Raw genomic sequence first — 21,767 nt, forward strand, 5'->3', positions numbered from 1 at the left:
AAGCCGATCTTTTCAAGTCTTTTGAACCATATCACTTTTGTTTCTGGTTCCGATATAGTCATATTTTAGTTATGGGATTCGGACATCGTAATCGTGTGGTTGTTGGATCCTAACAGTGGAAAATGGCTCGAGAAATGGGCTTCGGAAGTTGGCGAACTCCAAAAATGCAAAAGGAAATCAGATCTGTGACTGCAAACCTCCGTTCAAACTGTTTACCTTCCCAACGGAATTGAAAAATAGTGAAAGGCGAAGGCGATGGGCAGGTTTGATACACAGGAAAGACGAAAACGGTAACCTTTGGCTGCCTAAGAAATCATCCCGAGTTTGCAGCAAATATTTTTGTATGTGGAGCAGAACAGATCGGCTTTGACAATTGACTGGGAAATCAGAGATGGCGATTTGATGCTCACTTTTGGAGGATCCTTCCCAGTATACATTTCGCGATGACCGGAAGTCGGAAATTCGGGATGCATGTATTACAGATGTTTTTAATTGCTCAAAAATACCTACAAATATACGCATTCTTACTATGAGCGAGCCTGTCTCTCCACAGATATGAGCTGTAACATAACTCCATAGAGACCAGCAGGTGGCGGACCGTCCACCAGAAGTACAGTACATCATGAATCCCTCCCAGTACTTTGTCAGTGAGTTAGTTTGCCCTGTGTGTGTGTGTATTTGTGTGTGTGTGCCGTTGTGTGTGACTGTAGAAGCCTGCAGTCAGCTGCTGGAGAGTGAATAAATGAATGCTAATCAAGTGCTAATTAATTAACCATGGTATTGATCTGAGGTCGTCTAATCCAGCCCTGCGGTACAATGGACCAGTCACAGAAGCTCGCTCACCACTCGCTACTAAACACCATGTATCAACACACTGTTCATGTAGCAGTACACACTTTAGAACCATTCATGTGGCTGTACACAGTTTAGAAGTACGTCCTCTACAGTGTGGCAGAGTGGTTAGCATTTGGGATAATGGTAGAATAGAACAGGGTCCGGTCAAGTGGTAACGGAGGGAAACAGGGGCAGATTTTTTACATTCAAATAGCTCTTATTCAGAAACTAGAGGGACAATTAAAATAAGTAAGGTATCAGAATGTAGGAAAGAGTTAACACTCCAACAGGGTAAAGTTAAACCTGCGATTTTTTTTCAAGTTGTTGACAAAAAATTTTAAAACTCATGTTGGTAATGGAGGGAATGAAATATGCAGCACTTTTTGGGCAATAAATACAAACAGTGATAACTAGTGGTTCTCACTTACATATCCTTAACAAACTGGTTTGAATATTTGCTTCATATAGTTTTCTACCATATGGTACAAGATTAGGTTGAAAAACCTCTTACTTTTTGAGTAATGAGATTTTTTATTAAGAAAGGTCATGGTAACGGAGGGAAAAGTAACAGAGGGAAAATTGTGCAGCAAGTAGAAGGTGCATGATTTTATAATTTGTCGCTTATTTCTTCTGAATACTTTAATATTACTTCAAAATGAAAGGAAACTATTTCTATAAAATATGTCAGTCCTTCCAAGCAAATTTTTAACATATTAAATTTTTATATATTTTTTAAATCATTCATCAACAGTTCAAAGATCAAATAACACAAGATATGATGAAATAAATCCATTTATTTACATGATTTGCAGGTCTTTGAAATTTGGGAAATAATTTTTGTTCCATGTTTCATACATGGTCTGTTTAAAACATATGTAACTTTAGAACCAAAAATGGTACAGAAAAAAGGTCAACAGTTTAATAAACTAGAGTACATATGTATCTGTTCAATAAATTTTTATATCAGATGCATTAACTTGAATTTTTGGCCTTGCTGTTTACTTCTGCTTGACCGGGCCCAACAATAACCAAAATATCATGATATCGTATCTTAGTCTTAGACAAACTTTATTGATCCACAAGGGAAATTATTTGTACACAGAAGCTCACACGTCACAATAAAATATAATAACAAATATCCAAAATATAAATGGCAATAATAAATTCTAAATAAGTAGCAAAAAAGAGCGAGAGACGGGCTTCAAATAAGTCATAATTATATAAATGTAAATGTACAAGTCAAAATAAAATACAAAGATAAGTAATAAAATATAAAATTAAAGCTTTATACACGAGGGTATAGGAAGACAGTGCAACAATGGTATGATGATTGACAGGACATAGGGTTATCCATTACATAAGGATGAGTTGTTGTACAGTTGTAGGGAGTATTATCTGTTACATAAAGGTGAGTTGTTGTACAGTTGTATGGAGTATGGAAGTATTGTCAAAAGTCTCAGAATATTGAGAATCATCATAATATATGAAATTATGAGTCTCTTCACTTAACAAATAAATAGTTATGGTGCAGCAATAGTTTTTTTTGTTTTTTTTTGAAAAAGGAGAAAGAAAAAAGAGGAACGACATAGACCATGATCCTTTCAGTGCAGATTAGAATACAATTACAATAAGTTTCAAGTCTTGTCAAGGCATTTTAAGAGGAAAAAGTAGCATATTCACAGTTTTATTAGCCTCCACAAAATACCAAAATAAATATACTGTGAGATGAATATTGTGAAAATATTGAACCGAGAGATTTGGATATCATTACATCTCTAGTTAGCATTACGCAGTGTAGTGGTGTGTTAGGTCTTTAGACTGTGTGTTATTACACCGAAAGGTTTTCATCTCTTCTAATTTAATGTCTCTCTCTTTTTAATTTTATGATCATTATGTTTTGATTTGTTTTTATTGCAACTTTAATGTATTTCTTATTCTGTAAAGCACTTTGAATTACTTTGTGTACGAATTGTGCTATACCAATAAACTTGCCTTGCCTATTGAATTTTACTTTTGCAATCACAACACAACTCTGTACAAAGTAATATGAGCTATGTGGAAGTTAAATATTTTTAGTAAATCGAGTAATGTTAAGTAAAACTACCAATTTCGCAAGATGTTTTTGTTAAAATAAATGGATAAATAAAAAAGTCTTAATACACTTAAAGGTCCTGTACTCTTGTTTTTAGAAAAAGTACAGATATAGTAAATACTTAGCTGTTGAGGCCAAATCTTGTGCTGTGTCTGAATATAATAATAAAGCATTTTACTGTCCAATAATCAGGAAGTGTGCATTATTATTAGCATGCTAGTTACCAGAGTTGGGACAAAGTTATTGTTCTGCAACTCTCAAGTCTTGACCGCAAGTCCGAGTCAAGTCCCAAGTCAAATACAGGCAAATCCAAGTCAAGTTCAAGTCGTCTGCTTTGAGCTTCAAGTCATTTCAAGTCTTTAAAACAAAGTGCCTAGATTTTTGCAATTTATGATTTTTAAACTAAACTGTACTTTAAAAAAAAGTCATGGTATATTTATATATGATTCACTAACTAGGACCACACCAACGACGACATAGTGCAAAGAAGTTTATTGATAATGTACGAAGCGGGGCGGAGATGGCCGGGTTGAGACTCTAGGTGGGGGCTCTGTCTCAATCTTCAATTGGCCCAGAAACCTGAGGGTGGGGTCGAATTATCCGAGACAAACTGGGATGATGGAAAAGGCTGCTACATATAGGCTTCTGGGAAATTTAGAGGCGTGGTCAAGGTGAGTTGTGGTTCGCTGGTGAGAGGAGAGGGCGGTTGAGGTGTGGTCCTGCTCCTGAATCTCAGTTAATCTTAGGCTGCGTTCAGACTGCAGCCTGAAGTGACCCAAATCCGATTTTTTGGCTTCTATGTGACCTGTATCTGATCTTTTAATGACAGTCTGAACGGCACAGATCCGAATTTTTCAAATGCGACCCAGGCCACTTGGATATGTGGTCCTGAATCCGATACATATCCGATCTTTTGACATGCGACTTCAGTCTGAACGGCCAAAGCGCATCCATCCGACCTACACGTCATTAACAAGCGACAAACGTCATGATTCTGCGCTGAAGCAGGCGGAAACCGGAAGTGTAAAATCTCCAGGTGTTCAATGCTCGCGACCATATTTGGACAACTTCCGTAAACACAGAGCACGCTCGCTGCGGTTGACGTCGTCGTGTCTCCAGTGCGCATGCGGGACACTTTCGGGCCGTTTACCGTTCACACTGAAGTCACAGACAAGTCGCATTTAATTGGAAATGTGAACGACCTCGCAAAAACATCGGATTTCACAAAAAAATCGGAATTGAGCGTTAAGCCCTGCAGTCTGAACGTAGCCATATTAACTACATGTATTTATAGAGTATATAAGAGTTGTAGAAATTAATTTAGGTTTTTTTTTTTCCTTTTTAAATGTCTTAACAAGATCGTAGTGTGAATCAAAATGGTTAGAATAGAAAGAATTCAGATTTAAAAGTGCTTCTCAAGTCTTCTCAAGACACAGGCCTCAAGTCCGAGTCAAGTCTCAAATCAGTGATCTTCAAGTCCAAGTCGAGTCCCAAGTCTATGTCCATTTTATCAAATCAAGTCCTAAAAATAATGACTCCAGTTTGACTTAAGTCCAAGTCACGACTTGCAAGTCCCCACCTCTGCTAGTTACTTTTACTGTCACTCTAAACTCGTGGTGAATAATTAGGACACTCTGAATGCATAAAGTGAGTGAGGAATAACTTCAGACCACTGCAAACTGTTTTTCAGAGCTTTTCACGGGTTATAGTTGGTTCTCCTTCTCATTTACCCTCTCGAAGTTGTATTTGAAATGTTTTGTGCATGTCTGAACAATCTTGAATCACTTATTTTCAAGATGCTGATTCCACCGCCACCGGAAAACACCCACTGCTCTGGATCCACTTTGTTCTTCAGTTTTATTTTCTTAATCGGTGGTACCCCAAGGATTTGGCAGCGTCATTTCGGTACGAATGAAAAAAAAAGTTACGCAGTGCACCTTTAAATATGAATGATCTAATTCGTCAGTATTCTTTGCATTATCTTTTTATGAGCTGCAGCAGTGCCCTTGTTTCTGGCCACGGGAGACACATTAAGATGGAACCTTTTTATCCTAAGGCTCAGATCTAACATTGAACAAAACCAGCACCGACGGAGCTGCTCCCTCCGCCGAAAAACCTAAATTTTACGATATAAATCTGCATTTACAAAAAATATGCCTGGAGATTTCAATTCTAGGTTACTTAAAGGTGCATTGTGTAGAATCTGTGTATCACTCGTTCATTTGTTTTTCAGTATAAAACCAAAAATAATGAAAAAACTAAATGTTTTCTTCATTATTTGTCTCCAAAGCCAAAATGAAAAAAACAGATAACTGCAGTTTCCCATTTACGTGACTTTCTTGACTGCGATACCAGACTTTTGCGCCGTATATGGACTGAACCCGGACTAAACCCGGACTAAACCCGGACTAAACCCGGACTAATCCAGGACTAAACCAGGTCGACGGGACCAGACCGGGACTGAGATCAGGACAAGGACTGAGACCAGGATCAGACCAGAAGTGAGACCGGGAACAGAGCAGATCTGAGACCAGGACTGAGACCAGGACCAGACCAGGACTGAGGCGGGGACCAGACCCGGATCAGACCGTGATTGAGACCAGGACCAGACCAGGACTGAAAATGGTTTAGCCCTGCTTTAGTCCTGTTTTAGTTCTGATTCAGTCCAGGTTCAGTCTGTATGCGGTGCAAAAGTCCGGCATCGCAGTCACAGAAGTCATGTAAACGGGAAACGGCTGTTATCTGTTTTTTCATTTTGGTTTTGGAGACAAATAATTAATATTTTTGGTTTTATATTGAAAAACTAATGAACGAATGATACACGAATTGTGTTGCTTTGGTGGTGGAGGATCCTTCAAAAGCTTTTCTTCATGGAGATGATATTGGAGTGTTTCACAGAATGGCATCTTGGAGACCAAACAGACCAAGTTACAGATCAGATCTGTGGAGAGACCATCCGCTCACAGTCAGAATGCCTGTTTTTTTTTTTTTTAGGGATTTTTGAGCTATAAATCCACCTGTAATTGAATAGAGCTGTTTAATGTCATACTGTGGAGCATTCCAGGCAGTGCAATGACATATTTACAGAAAAAAATGCACCTTTAAAGGCAAATTTGCGTTATACCAAGGCTACAAACTAAAATGTCTGACTTGTGAATCTGAAAAAACTTTTCCACTGTCTGTAAATGTCTTAAATCATGGCGATGGCAGCAGGGCAGTGATGTTTAAAAGAATTAAACAACGAGTAGCAGTGCTTTAAAACTGGAAACCGCACAGCTCAGAGTTGTAGAATTTGCTTAAACTACGGCTACAAACTGAACTTTCTCCCTTGTGAATGTGAAAAGCCTGTTCCCTGTCTGTAAATGTCCAAAAATATAAATGATTGTCATTAATAATAAACAGATCAGACTGGCACGCAAGTGTTTATGGACTAATCGTAACAGTCATACAAGTTTTTGTCACGATGGATCACAGTCAAACGGACTAGATTATTTGCTTTTTGTCTGAGTGTTATGGTCCCAGGCCTTCAGTTATAATTTGTTTGGTGTGCTTTACATTTTTTTGCTGGCTGTCCTGAATCCTGCTGTGGGAGCCTTGGCCTGTGATTGGTGGAGTACATGTATTTACACCTGGCCAATCCTGCCTCACCTCCAGCAGCATCCTCCAGCCATTTAAGGAGATTGTCAGCACCAAGCTCTCGATTTACCGGTCAATCTACGTTCCTACTCTCACCTACGGTCATGAGCTTTGGGTAATGACCAAAAGGACAAAATCGCGGATACAAGCGGTCACACGGGAGGAGCTTGGAGTAGAGCCGCTGCTCCTCCACGTCGAGAGGAGCCAGCTGAGGTGGCTCGGGCATCTGTTCCGGATGCCTCCTGGACGCCTCCCTGGAGAGGTGTTCCGGGCATGTCCCACTGGGAGGAGGCCCCGGGGAAGACCCAGGACACGCTGGAGGGACTATGTCTCTGGGCTGGCCTGGGAACACCTCAGGATCTCCCCGGAGGAGCTGGAGGAAGTGTGTGTGGAGAGGGAAGTCTGGGAGACCCTGCTCAGACTGCTGCCCCCGTGACCCGGCCCCGGATAAGCGGAAGAAAATGGAATGGAATGGTCAGCACCAGATTGGGGCTGCTGGTCTTTGTGGTCAGTCTGCCATTTTTGTGTTCTTGTAGTTTAGTTCTGTTTTGTGCCTTTAAAAAAAAAAAAAAAATTCCCTTTGGTCATTCAATTCTGTTTGTGGGTTTTTGTGTGTCCCTTAATTCAATCACTTGTTTTATGTAAGACCCATTTTGTCCCACAAAACTGTAATTCTGTTGTTCTGTTTTTTAGTTTGTTATTTTCTGTATATAGTTTAGTCTGTTTTATTTAAATTATTGCATTATCTATTTTTATTTTTTTTTTGTTGCTTCCCTGATCCCAACGAGCTGGGTCGTAACACTGAAATGTGGAAATTATCGCTCTTTTAACAGCTGGAGCCAAGGTAAACGGTTAACACTGCACCTTTACACCATAACGGTTTATTTAAGAGTGTTTTATTCATAATCAGGGATCAGCAGAGTCATTAACCAGCGCTTCCATCTGCTTTCATTCACTCATGTTGTGTCAGGTTAAAAATGTTGTTGCTTGTGCGTCGTTTTCCCAACTCTTGCAATGCACTGACCACAGATGCCCGCTACTTTTCAAGGTGCATTGTGGGAGATTTTGAGTGCACTACTTTTTCACCCACTGGACATTCAGACACCACTAAAAACGGCGAAGCACTCCGACTGAATATATTCAAAGTCCTTCATTGCCTGAAGGGACGCCAGCATGTTTTGACCAACCAGATGGGCTTCGTCAGGGCAAAAATTGTGCCATTAAATACAATTATCAATCACATGATCACGTCACATGACTATAGGAAAAAGACAACGAACAAACCGAAAAACAGAAAAGGTTGCCAAACATGAGGGATATATAGGTGATGAGCAGACCCACCAAACAGCAACAAGAATAACAGGACATTTTGGAGGTAAGTAGGTGTGTCCATCACATATGCAATAAAAACACAATTAAATATCACAGGTCAAAAATACAATTTATATTAAAGAATTGTCAAGAGAGTTGAGTTTCAGAGGAACTTAAGACAACTCTAGATATGTTTGTGATGAGGAAACAACATGACATGGAGCAGAAAACAGAAAATAATGTAATATGGGCCCGATAAGTGACTCTGTCTTGGATGCAAACCCTCATTTCCTGAGAGACATGGACCTTTGACCCTGAAGGCGTTAAACATTAAACAAATAGACGTATTGATCCAAGGTCATACCCCTGACCCCTGAGTCACTAGAGCCTTTAATCATGAGATTTCAATGTGTGACTATATCCATTTAGCACCAGTGTTTGCAAGTAACTGAATACATATACCGATAAAAACAAATTTTGAGTACTGTATTTTTCGGATTATAAGACGCAATATCAATAATGTTGAATTTTCTCATCTATTTTCATACATTAGGTGCATTAAGTGAAACAAACACTTGAGACTGATCCCTTAGCCCAGGCGTCCACGATCCATCGGCAGATCGTGGTGTAATTCGCTCGGTGTTGCCTCCCTGTCTTGGTGAATGTGTAGTATGAATGTGAATGTGGGTGGATAATTACCTCCGCCAAGGAGGTATGTTTTTGCCGGCGTTTATGTTTTTGCCGGCGTTTGTCTGTTTGTTTGTTTGTTTGTTTGTTTGTCTGTTAGCAACATAACTCAAAAAGTTATGGACCGATTTTGATGAAATTTTCAGGATTTGTTGGAAATGTGAACTGGAAGAACTGATTTCATTTTGGGGGTGATCCGGAAGAAATCCTGGATTCTGGATCACTTTGAAATTTTAGTTAACATTGTGGTAAATGGGGCCAAAAATGTTGTTTCTCAATATCTCGGTTAATTATTGACCAAACCCCATGAAATTTGACTCAGGGATGGACAATCGGATCCTCTTTCATATTCCAAATTGAAAGATACGAGACAAATATTTATGGAAAACAAAATTAATATGAGGGGGACTGTAGTCCTTGGCGGAGGTCTGCGCTCTCTGAGTGCTTTTCTAGTTTAAGTTTGTTTTTTTATTTGCTACGAGGAGGACTCAAATATACATTGAGTAATAATGTGTTTAATGCGGCTTTGAGCACATTTGTTTACGTTTTACAGAGACGAAACTTGAAACTACATGCCTCCTTGTGTCCTGATGCGGTTCAGCTTCTGTCGGACTAAAGGACACGACTCAGTGAAATATGAGTCTGTTCTGTGCTTCTGTTGCGTTGGAGATGGTTCATGTGAAACTTTTCAGAGATTATAAGTCTGCAGGTCACACACATAGACCATATAGCAGTGCGGCTTCGTAGTTTACCAAACTCGGACTAAATCACTGACAGATTTTTGAGCGTCGTGCACCACAAAAAAGTCAGTTCAAGGTCAGTAAACACAACCAGAATTGACACACTGGATTATAAGGCGCACTGTTGATTTTTGAGAAAATTAAAGGATTTTAAATGTGCCTTATAGTCCGAAAAATATGGTAACTGTGTAATTTTCTGGTATTCAGTTTACAATCACTTTCCTAAAATCAAAGGAATGCTTGGTGATACTGGCTCTCACAATTTATGCTTAAAAATGTGTGAGAAAATTATGAAACTCTGCTCTTGTGGTGAGTTTAAAGCTGTTTTTGATCCTGTGTTGCGTCTTTACATTATAATTTAAATGCAACTCGATGTAAAAGTATTTCAAGTATTCAGAATACAGTACCCTGATTGGAATACATTACCAAATATATTTTAATGCAGGTATCCAGTATTCTATAACTATACATTTTCAAAGTATTCTTCCCAACACAATGCCATTCAGTGTCTTTTACTTGTCTTTAATGTATTTTATTGGTTTTATTTATTTATTGCTATTTTAAGACTTGTTTACGCAGCACTTTGGAAACTTTTTTATTTATTTATTTTTATTGAAATGTTCTATATTGTACTATTGCTGGCAGAGTAATCTTTTCCTTGGTGGCTTCCGGAGTATTTTTTAGAAACCACTTTCTTGTCAGGCGGCTTGAGGTTAGTGGAGATCGGAGGTAGACTTGACTTCGTAGTCTTACACAGAGAGGTCCTGGTTGCTTCCTCTCCTTTTCAATGCATTCCTGCTTCAAAGCTGTGATGTTTCGGAGGCTGGGAACTTCTTTGTAGGCACAGTCTTCGGCCTGTTTCATTGGAGTTTGTTCCAGTGAACTTAGCTCCAGGTCCGTCTTCAGCATTGCACAGAGACCGTGTACCTCAAGGTCTTGCTCTTCCTCGTCGTCAAAGCAGAACTGTCGCCTTTGGAGTTGGGACTTGTTCCGCCGTGTCTCTGCCGTGGAGCGGTATTTTTGCACCGGCGTGTACCTGGTCGCAGATCGCGCGCACAGCTCCTCATCATTTATCGCGCCGTTGTCAAACTTCTCGTGCTTTCGCTCTAGAGCTTTCAGAAGCCTGGACTTTTCTGTGGCCTTCATCTTGAGGATGTGGGTCTGGCCTTTCTCGTAGAACATCAGCTGGTCCTGCGCTTGGTGACTGCTCCTCTGTGCCGATAGTAGCGGGATGATGGTGCAATTTTCCGCCTTGGCTCTCTGGACCTCCTTCTCCACACGCTCCCGTCGTCGTGTCTGGGAATCCTTGGAACTCTCAGCTTCTCTCGCGATCCTCTCTTGCTCTTCTTCTCGCTCTTGCAGCCTTCGCCTCCTCTCCAAGATACCCCTGCGATCAGCTATAGAGCTATTAAACTGCATGTGCTCCCTATGTGTCTGCTTCCTCTGCTCCGGTTTCTGGCGCTCAACCTCCGGCAGGTGGGGCTCTCTCTGCCACTGTTCTTGCAGGAAGCGAAGCTGGCTCTGCTTCTCCCTCTTCGGCTCCTCCTTGCTTTGCACCCGTGTTGTCCAGTAGGCGGCGGTGCCTTTCGCCACAGCTTTATTCCTTTGTTCCTCTTTCTCCTCCTCCTTTCGCGCTTTCTCCGCCTCCTCCTCTTTGGGACACTGTTGCTGCTGGAATCTTTCTTGGCTCTCCTGAATTCTACGTTTGTGTTTGAGATCCAGATCCTTCTCGGCCTGTTTTCGGTGCTCCTCTTCCTTCGCCCTCTCCTGCGTCTCTCGCTCCAGCCGCTTGCTCAGTCTGGCAGTCCGGACACGACGTCTGGCTGCGTTCTGATTCCGACTGTGCACATCTGGGTGAGGAGGAGGAGCAGGCTTGAATCTCCGGTCCTGTGTCTTTTGCTCTACGGTGTCCTTGTTATACGAGACCACAGACTGCAGGAGGCGCTGTTTCTGCTCTTTATACTCCTGCACCGCTTCGTGAAGTGGCAGCATCTCTTCGGTGTCCACAATCATTCTAAAGGTCTTCTCTCTCTCCTTCTGCTCTGTCTTTAGTCAGGCCAGAGTTCGGTTTTCTTTATCCACTACGGACCACAGCACAGCACTTTTTAGCTCTCTGAAGCTCCTGGTGTTCGTAAGGCTTTTTCTTGAGATTTCTCCAGAAGCTTTTGTTTTATGGGCCGTAGTGCTTTTGAGGATTATTTGAACAAAAACATGTTTCTATCTACACTTCCGAGATTACCTTGGTATTATAAGGCACAGTATACATTTAAATTGACCCATCACTTTCAACTGCTTTGAACGTTGCTGTTCCATTCATGTTCTGTTACGGAAAACAGCATTTTTGTATCATTCTCATGCGTTTTTACTCAATATGAAGGAAAGCTGACAAGCTGTTAAGTCTTCTTTAGTTAGTTAGCAAGCTATTTTAAGTAAAAACAAAAAAGAAAAACATAGACCTAAACAAATTAATATCCAATAATCTGTATTTATGACAAAAAGTTTACAAAAAGTGTGAAAGTTTATTTCTACACTTTTATTTGAATCGTATTTGATGTTTTATTGTTATTCGTCTTACAGAAGCAGGGGTGGGCAATTATTTTTTTCCATGAGGCCACAAGAGAAACAGAAAATACTACAGAGGGCCATTTCTTTATAAAAAGCAGTAAATAATATTGTTTAGACAAGCTGGTCAGACTGGTAAGGGTTTATGTTATGACTAAGCAATGAAAAAAGTGAGGTTGCGTTATAAAAAAAATCATAAAACACACTGCTAAAATAAAAGCAATGCAACTTTAGTCCATGCATGAGGTAAAATTATAAAATATGTTTATTTTGTAATTCTAAATGAGCTTAAACGGGCCGGTCAGAGTTAACCAAAGGGCCGTATGTGGCTCTGGAGCTGTACAAAGCCCAGATCTGTCTTACAGCCTGCAGTAGTGCGCTGGATCATGACGCTTCTTGGGTTTAATGCAACTAGAAAATAAGTTTACACATCCAACAGTATAGTACTATATTATAGTTCATTTAAAAAAAAAAGAAAAATACGAATGTGGGATTGAAAGAGACAACAAAGAGATAAACTTGGGCTAAAAGGTGACAGACTGTTTCTGGCTTAAATCTGGACAAACATATGGATTTGTCAAGTTGTTGTGTACAGTTTTATATCACGCTTTTGTATATTTATGAAAAATAATAACTTAGGCTTGTGGGATGAGTTGTGTAAAAGAGAAACTTGTACAGCTAAACCTAAAGAAGGTTTGGGTCCGGGGTAGATCGCTCTATAACTCAAACATGCATGGTCGACGTAAAACCACCATGTTTTTGATGAGGGAACAATTTTATAAAAGACAGCACAGAGCTCCGAAAAGTGGATTCGACATTATAACTCCTCTTAAACTCTTAACTCATAAATCAGATATTTGAAGCAGGAATTCTGTGCTCGGGTTTTTGCCAAATACTATTTTTTATCACCACCTTTTACTTGCACTTGATTCATTTCTCTTTAACCTTCTCTTATCTGGTACAATTTGCGGCTCCGTCCGTGCTCCTGATAAATGAATGTTCAGATAAATCAGAATGGTCTAAAATGATTGATTGTGCGAGTGAAAGGTCAGCGAGGGTCTGTGCACAAATCATGGGCCGGCACACAGCTGGGACGCACTATTGATCAGTGTGGACTTTGGACGGACCCTTTTCTCCTCACGAAAAAAGACATATTCAGCTCTGATTTAAAACTGGACTGTAACTTTTCTCGTAGAAGGTCTGGCGTCTGCTTGGTTATGTTCTTACTATCAATCCAGCTTTTTCACTTCTGTTAACGATATCGATACTATGGCCCCCAAATACCTGCAGATATCTGATAAACAACAAAACTGTAGGGATTGATACTTGTAATTTTTTCTCTCAAATATACAGTAAACTTATTACAAAATTTATGTGATTTTTCATGTAACTTATGCATCGTGCAAGCAACTACTGAACAGCTTAATATGAATTAAAGTTCAAACACTATGAGACGTTCTGGGCCTACATCAGTCAGTAAAGAGTCCAAACAGGATATTGATAGAATCAATATCATGAAACTGACACCCAATGCTACAAATTTTCTTGAATCCACCTTCTGATGTCATGACGTGGTAGTTTTGAAGTTAAAAGTTATGCTGTACCGTTTATTCAGACGAGATTGGCAATTCCAGAGCTGAATCGATCCAAATGATTCTAGTGAAGGTGTATGGAATTTAAAAACACTGTAGAGCACTTCCTGTATTATCACATGACATCACAAAGTGGAAGTGTTTTCAGTTTCATGGAAAAACACGACCTAAATATGAAAGATTTGTGTGTGAATGAAACAAAACACAACTCCAGGGAGGTATTCCCTGAACCGAGCTGAAGTGAAAGCCTGACATATGTGGGTGATCCAGGTTTGTCAAAGCTCCAGTTCTGTTCCACCAAAGTGACTGACCAGAGGTGGCGCCGAGAGGTTGCAGTGACAAGCACCTCAGGACGAGACTAATAGTCAAGATTATTTTAGCTTTGTTTCCAAGAACATCTAAAGAAACAGTTTAGTCTACAGTTTCAGCTCGTGCATCACACATCTGTGTCAGAGCACCCGCCTCTGTCTGATACAGTTGAAAAAGTGACTGACAGTTGCATGTCACATGAGACTTTTACAGTCCATACGCTCCTACGCACGGGACACACGTGTTTGTGGATGCTGCACTCATGAAAAAGACACAAACCATAGAAAAGCCTATGGCCATTATTTTATTCAAATGATCTTGCACATGTGGCTGTTGCGTAAAAGCTGCACTGCTCAACACAAGACAGACGCTGGTTTGGACTCTGAGGATGACAGTGGGTTCTGTTTGTTCACTCCATCACGTTGGTCTCTCGCTCCCTGTAAAACTGCAAACACGTCAGTGCAGATTTTCTTATTTCTTGTTAGGGTACATGTGAAGAGTTCCATTACAGCTTCACTTTTATCCACAGCGGAACTTAAGCCTTGCACGCACTACAGCACATCAGGAAGGGGTGAGGCAAATTCATTCCCTGGGTGTTTTAATCAGGCTCTGCACTACGCACCCAGCCTCCTCTCTACCTGCGAAGCGACCAGGACAGGAGGGGGAGGCAAACAGGAAAGGAGGGGAAGTCATGTCTTTCCTCTCGCTCCTCAGATCAGAATGACCAGAAAAGTGCCATGGCCCAAATCAAACTCTGCTGTTGTGCGCTGTGGCCCCTCTCTAGTTAAGTCAGATCATAAAAAACATCAACATTTTTGGCCCATTTTCGGTGATGTCATTGCTCATTGATCTAACCTTTTCAGGCTTGAAGTTTAAGCTGCACTTTGTGTGAGCTCGCGGTGACTCAGTTAGCTTTGGTCAGACTCTTAGGCTACGTTCAGACTGCAGGGCTTAACGCTCAATTCCGATTTTTTTGTGAAATCCGATGTTTTTGCGAAGTCGTTCACATTTCCAATTAAATGCAACTTGTATGTGACTCCAGTGTGAACAGTAAACGGCCCGAAAGTGTCCCGCATGCGCACTGGAGACACGATGACGTCAACGGCAGCGAGCGTGCTCTGTGTTTACAGAAGTTGTCCAAACATGGACGCGAGCATTGAGCACCTGGAGATTTTAAAGTTCCTCTCGTACCAGAGCCAGAACATGAACAACTTAAGGAGGAGATTGAGAAGGAGCAGGACGAGGTTTTTGGCCGTGGTGTTTTGGTGGGCAGCGCCAGCGACGTCCGTTGAAAGGAACGTGTGGATGTGGAGACGGAGCCAAGAGTGGTGAGTGGTGATGTGCTTCACTTCAGTGACACGGAGTTCATTAACAATTTTCGCCGACTTCAGAGCAGAATAGTGACGTTTGTGACTTGTTGATAACGTGTAGGTCAGATGAATGCGCTTTGACCGTTCAGGCTGAAGTCACATGTCAAAAGATCGGATATGTATCGGTTTCAGGACCACATATCCAAGTGTCCTGGGTCGCATTTGAAAAAATCGGATCTGTGCTGTTGAGACTGTCATTAAAAGATCAGATACAGGTCACATAGGGGCCAAAAAATCTGATTTGGGTCACTTCAGGCTGCAGTCTGAACGCAGCCTTAGTTCTGTTATGGAACAAACTGAGACATAACATGGATCAGAAAACAGCGTCGCATGGGCCCGTTAACGCCTTGTTAATGCTTTGGACCATTCCAGGCAAAGCAAAAAGATCTCCATGGAGACAAGCCAGAGACACGAGCTTCATCAGTTTAGAGCCCAAAATACTGAAGTGAAAATGTACTTTAAACCCCATGCCCTTCCAAAGCAATTATCTTCAATAAAACATTCAAATAGCCCTGAAAAAACAGAGTAGTAAATTAATGAGGCAAACTTGGCACAGCTTGTAAACGAAATGAAAACTGTCACAGAATTTGTTTATTTTTAAGGTTCAAAAAATGCTTCATTAATCACAGTAATTTATGCACGTCCAAATGTAACTACTAACACTGGCTCGGCAAATACGGAAATCTAAACCAACATGATTTAAAATGTCTTTGCAACTGAATACTTAGATTTTTGGAGTCGTCTGGACAAGGTGTGATTGATTAAAGGCCCAATATTACACTATTTCCTGATCTGTGTTATAATGTCGTTTCCTCATTAAAAACAGACCTGGAGTTGTGTTTTGTTTCATCCACACGTTTAACACACAAACCCTGTGTCTTTAGAGTTCTTCTCTCAAACTGAAAACACTCAGTTCCACCTTGTGATATCATGTGGTAATACAGGAAGTGCTCCACTGTGTTTTTAAACTCCATACGCTTTCACTAGAATCTTGGATGATATCAACCCTGGAACTGTCAATATCTACTGAATAAAAAGTAACAAGTATCTGTTAGGGATGGGCACTCGATGAAATTTTCTTAATCGATCGTTGGAAGAATTAATGATCGATTATCGATTAATCATTAACGTTTTTATATTAAAATTATTGTCATTATTATTGCTATCTGCACTACTAATCTGCAGAAATAAATTCAACTTTAGGACATATAAACCGTAATGACTCTAGAGCCACATCAGCCCGTTTGACATTATAATGTGTTTAATTCAGTTTTTGTGCAACTCTCACAGAAACAAAACTTAAAACCACATCGCTAATTTGCATAAACTAAGCAAAGATAAAACTACAGCTCTTGTGTCGCTGATGCGGTCAATTTCTGTCGGATTAAAAGACATGATTCAGTGGAATACAGGTTAGTGTGACCATATTTGCGTTTGTCAAAACCAGGACACCGTACGGGGGGAGGGAGGTGGGGACTCGTCATTGACATTGCGCGACTCTCACCTGGTAAAACTTTTTCCCAATGGACACTGAAACATATGTTCCTGCTTTGTACACTGTGAACATGGCCTCACACTTGTCCCGAACCCAACAGAAAGCGTGGAATTTCTTGTACAAATCATCGTTAAATACACATTTGTGCTTCGATACGTTGCAGACTGACCGAATGTTTGTGTTTGCTCGCTCCTTCTGAGTGCAGAAAGACACATGTACAGACCCTGTTTGGTCACAGCAACCTACATTCGGTTTGTCGATTAAAATTAACGTAATCGATGAAATTCTTAATGATCAATTATCGATTAATCGATTAATCATGCCCATCCCTAGTAGCTGTTAACTAGAAAACTACTGCTGTATGACAAAGTGGAACAGAGCATTTTGAACTTGCCCTGTTCCACCTTGTGATGTTCCAACTGAGGCTGCGTTTACACACAGCCGGGTATGTTGAGAAATGAATATGTTCCTCGCTCCGTTTTCCAAAATAACATCGTGCACATAGCATCGTTTTCAAAGGTTTTCGTTTACATCACCTGCATAAATACCCCATCGAGCGCCGTCATAACTACACCAAACCTCTGGACGCCGCCTGGATTAGATTCAAACCTGTAGCATTTATTTCATCACAGTTGTAAGTATTACTCAAAAATACCTTGAAAAACCTGCATTACTGAGCGGGCTCGCCTCTCCACAGATCTGTTAAAGAAGTGGCAAAATTGCTGACCTCTGAGCCTCATTTGTCTCTGGTCATGGATATGAAAGATCAGCTGTGTGCAAATACAAACACATGAAAAGTGTTTGCACCAGAAGAAATGCGACTGCTGCTCTGAATGCTCCATCATCATCATCAGAGCAAAAGGGAAACATTGGTCGCACTTTTGGCGCGTCAGCTCTTAAAACTCAATTTACCTCACTTTACATGCAAATGTCAAATCGTAGTTTTCCAGTTTTTAGAAAGATTCGTTTTCAGAGGAGAATTTGCCGTTTGCGTGTAAAAGATGGTTACAAACAAAGGGAAATGCCTCTGTTTTTAAAAATACCCGTGTACATGTAAACAGGGCCTTATTCTAGTGAAGAACTCGGCCTAATTGACCTAGATCTTCCTATACACAAACTAAGTTGTGTAGGGCCCTGCAGCTGCGAAGGGCCCCGCCTCCCAAGTCCCTAGTTTTATCGTTCTTGTCTGTCAGTCTAAATGTAGTTACAACTAGAAAAGCACTCAGAGAGCGCAGACCTCCGCCAAGGACTACAGTCCCCCTCATATTAATTGTGTTTTCCATAAATATTTGTCTCGTATCTTTCAATTTGGAATATGAAAGAGGATCCCATTGTCCATCCCTGAGTCAAATTTCATGGGGTTTGGTCAATAATTAACCGAGATATTGAGAAACAAAATTTTTGGCCCCATTTACCACAATGTTAACTAAAATTTCAAAGTGATCCAGAATCCAGGATTTCTTCCGGATCACCCCCAAAATGAAATCAGTTCTTCCTTTTCACATTTCCAACAAATCCTGAAAATTTCATCAAAATCGGTCCATAACTTTTTGAGTTATGTTGCTAACAAACAAACAAACAAACAAACAACAAACAACAAACAAACAAACAAACAAACAAACAAACAGACAAACGCCGGCAAAAACATAACCTCCTTGGCAGAGGTAATAAAACAGGGCCCTGCTTTGCTCCTCAGCGTAAATATTAAACACATTACTGCACACTTCTTCTACACTCCTTCTCTCACAAACATGCCTCAGCCAAGACATGAGGACATGTGGACAGTAGCCCCTTTGGATTGCAGCGGGCCACTCACTGTTGTGAATAAGTTTTGCCTTTGCTGGGGGAGAGAATCACCTGTGAACGGGCCACAAATGTGCTCACATTTTCGTACATAAAGAATTTAGTTTTTGACTAATGTAATGCCTATGGGTAAATTTGCATGCACATTATACACATATTCATATGCTAATTACCCATGCATTTATTTTGACTTTTTCTGTATTTATTCAACACAAATAATGTGATGATGAAGTGAAACTAAAATTAAACTTTTCATGGCAGTGGATAGGTCTTAATCACATTTTAATAAAGCAGACACGACACACTCAGGCCCGTGAGCTCATATCAAATATGTACTAGAGTTGACCCACCAGCTGCCGCACCAGTATGGCTCATGCACCACTACTACTACTACTACTTTGATGAACTTGTGTCTAAGAAGATATGCTGGGTGTTTGTATCTTATTTGGACCCATGTGCATCAGAGTAAATCACAATCTAGCAAACTGAGCTTAGAAGAATGTTTTAACTGTTCATATTTGAAAGACTGGATTTGTTATTTTTGACAGGTTGTTGGCTTGTGAGAAAAAAACAAAAAGTTCAAAAGCTACAGATAGGCTATAGAGACATTATTATTATAATAAAATGTTGTTATTTCATATTACGCTTGTTCTGGATTCAATGTTTAAGCAAAACTACTATTAAATAAGGAAAGGTTTAACATTACATATATCAAAAGAAGAGAAAACATGTTTTTGGCCTACGACTTAATCCCAGTTTTTAATTTTGTTCCTCTGTGAATTTGAGTTTGACACCTCTGCTATAAAGACATGGTGAGCCTACAATATTCACAATAAAAATATAGGCCTAAAAAAAGAGTGTTTATGGGCTTGTGTGTGGCTCTTCTACAAAACATTTTACAACTTGACAGAATCCATAAATGTTATCACACTTTAGCCAATTGGAATACATTCAAATGCATTAGAAAACAGGAAAAACTGTCTGTTGTATTAAAAAAATTCTGATGTTGACAGATGTGCGTCGAGTTGTAGCATGTAAATAATCACTTGACCGCGAGTGGCAGTGAAGTGGCGAAGGGCCCCATGTCAGATTTCGCTGAATAAATTTCGCTTGATCAAAAACACAACTCCGGGTCTGTTTGTGACGAGGAAACAACATTATAACATACCGTAGATCAGAAAACGGTGTAATAAGCATATGACTCTTTTCAGTTAAATTAATCACCGCACATTTCAGTGTTTATTTCAAGCTAAATGATCTGTTAATGGAGTGAGGAATAGGTCAACTTGAGTGAATGAACAATTCTTAGTTCATTAGTATCGGCCTGGAAAGAAATGTTACAACCACTCAGATCAAGCTCGGTTCTGAATTCACACCAGATCCCATAAAAAAAACTACGCTGCACCTGATTTTTACCCTCAACGGACCTAGTTTATTTAATTATTCACTGTTTTGTGTCATTTATAACGCGGTAAAACTAACAACAACTAGCATGCTAACACGCACTTCCTGAATATCGGATAATAAAACGCTTTATAATAAGATTTATTATAATAGGATTTATTTTGAGTTCAAGGGCTGTGATATCTGTACCGAAGCGAGGCCATTGACAGTTTAAAGAAGCGGACTAAGTAAGTGTGAAATCACCCATATTTGCAGGTTTTTATGAACATTTCAAAGGGACAGTCCAGAATTTTGGACCTAGGACCTCATTTCCTAGTGAGCCAGAGTGCTGGAGACATGTGAAGACATTTTTTACAATATTCCATCCAGTCCTTGTATTTGCAGAGGTCGCTGGTGCTAGGCTAGTGCATGTCTATGGCCATAGTTATCCTGCCACTAAAAACAGTCTTACCCACTCCACAAAACACCCAAAGCAAATCTATTATTACACCAGACTGTCGATGTAAATGTCTGTGTGGATAGAATAATTTTAGAAGTAAAACCGACCTTGCATTTGAAGGATTTATGTCTGAGCAGCAGCAGTGAGTTTTACTTTCTGATAGAAAGCTCGGCAGCGGTGGACTGATATATGAGAAAATAGTCCCTCAACATGAGACAATTCATGCGATGCAAGGTTGGTTTTACTTCTAAAATTATTTTCTATCAACACAGACATTTCACATCGACAGTCTGGTGTAGTAACATATTTGCTTCGGGTGTTTTGTGGAGTGGGTAAGACTGTTTTTAGTGGCAGGATAACTATGGCCATTGACATGCACTAGCCTAGCACCAGCGACCTCTGCGAATACAAGGACTGGATGGAATATTTTAAAAAGTGTCTCCACACGTCTCCAACACTCAGGACCTCATTTCCTAGTGAGCCAATGTCCAAAATTCCGGACTGTCCCTTTAAGACCAAAATGACGAGGCTCACTGCAGCGATTTCTATTTTCCAATGTAAAGTGAACTGGAGCCAGAGTCGATGGAGCCGCAAGCGTGCCCATGCTTAATTCCTATTTGGAATGTGATGAATAGCGGGTTAGCTGTGTCCACTAAGATACACAGTCTATTGGCAAGACAAATTTTGCTCAAATTTATGAAAAATTATTTGATACAGTGCAGTCGAATTGAAATCAGAGTTTTGACAGCAAATATGAAATAATTTTTAAAAAAGCATTTATTAAAAAAAAAATCTCTCACTTTTCTGGTGGAAAATATGAAACCTGTTCTACATGGCAAGGTTATCATTTTCAAATAAAACAGAAAACGCACACCAAAGTTCTTGAAGAGGTGCAAAATACAAGGAACAGCAAAATAAATGTGGAAAAATATGCATAGCACAAAGGTTCTTTTTTACCGAAATGTTATTTAAAAATTTAAATAAAAAGCTTTTGGACATCAGCCATCTGAGTGTGCTATGCATTTTTTCACTTTTATTAAGGTTATTACTGTGCCAGGAATGTTCCAGTGTAAGCATTAAACGTATATCTCCATGGAAACAAGTACGTAACACCATCAGCATCAATTTTTTTTTTCTTTGCAATAAAATAATAATGCGCCAAATTGTAAAGTGTCTTTGAGTGTCCAAAAAAAGTTACATAATGTGCTTTTAAACAACAACAACTATGCAAATAATAAAAAAAATGTGTGATATTATGTAAAAAATCTGACATTCTTTTTAGTTTAAACTTCTACAAACATGTTCTGAAATGCAATGGATTCTTGTACTAGTTTGTCAGGTCAGATTTCAATCTTCTCTCAATATTTTTTTTCACATTCTCGGACACGTTTAAAATATGCTCTGTGAATTGTGAATTCTTATTTGAAACATTGTAAGTGTGATTTTTCTGACAAGCCCTGAGATTAGATCTGCGATAGATATTTTATTAATAG

The sequence above is a fragment of the Boleophthalmus pectinirostris genome, unplaced genomic scaffold, assembly GCF_026225935.1.
Source record: "Boleophthalmus pectinirostris isolate CB_2022bp ecotype Guang Dong unplaced genomic scaffold, ASM2622593v1 HiC_scaffold_7, whole genome shotgun sequence".
NCBI classification, from domain to species: Eukaryota; Metazoa; Chordata; class Actinopteri; order Gobiiformes; family Gobiidae; genus Boleophthalmus; species Boleophthalmus pectinirostris.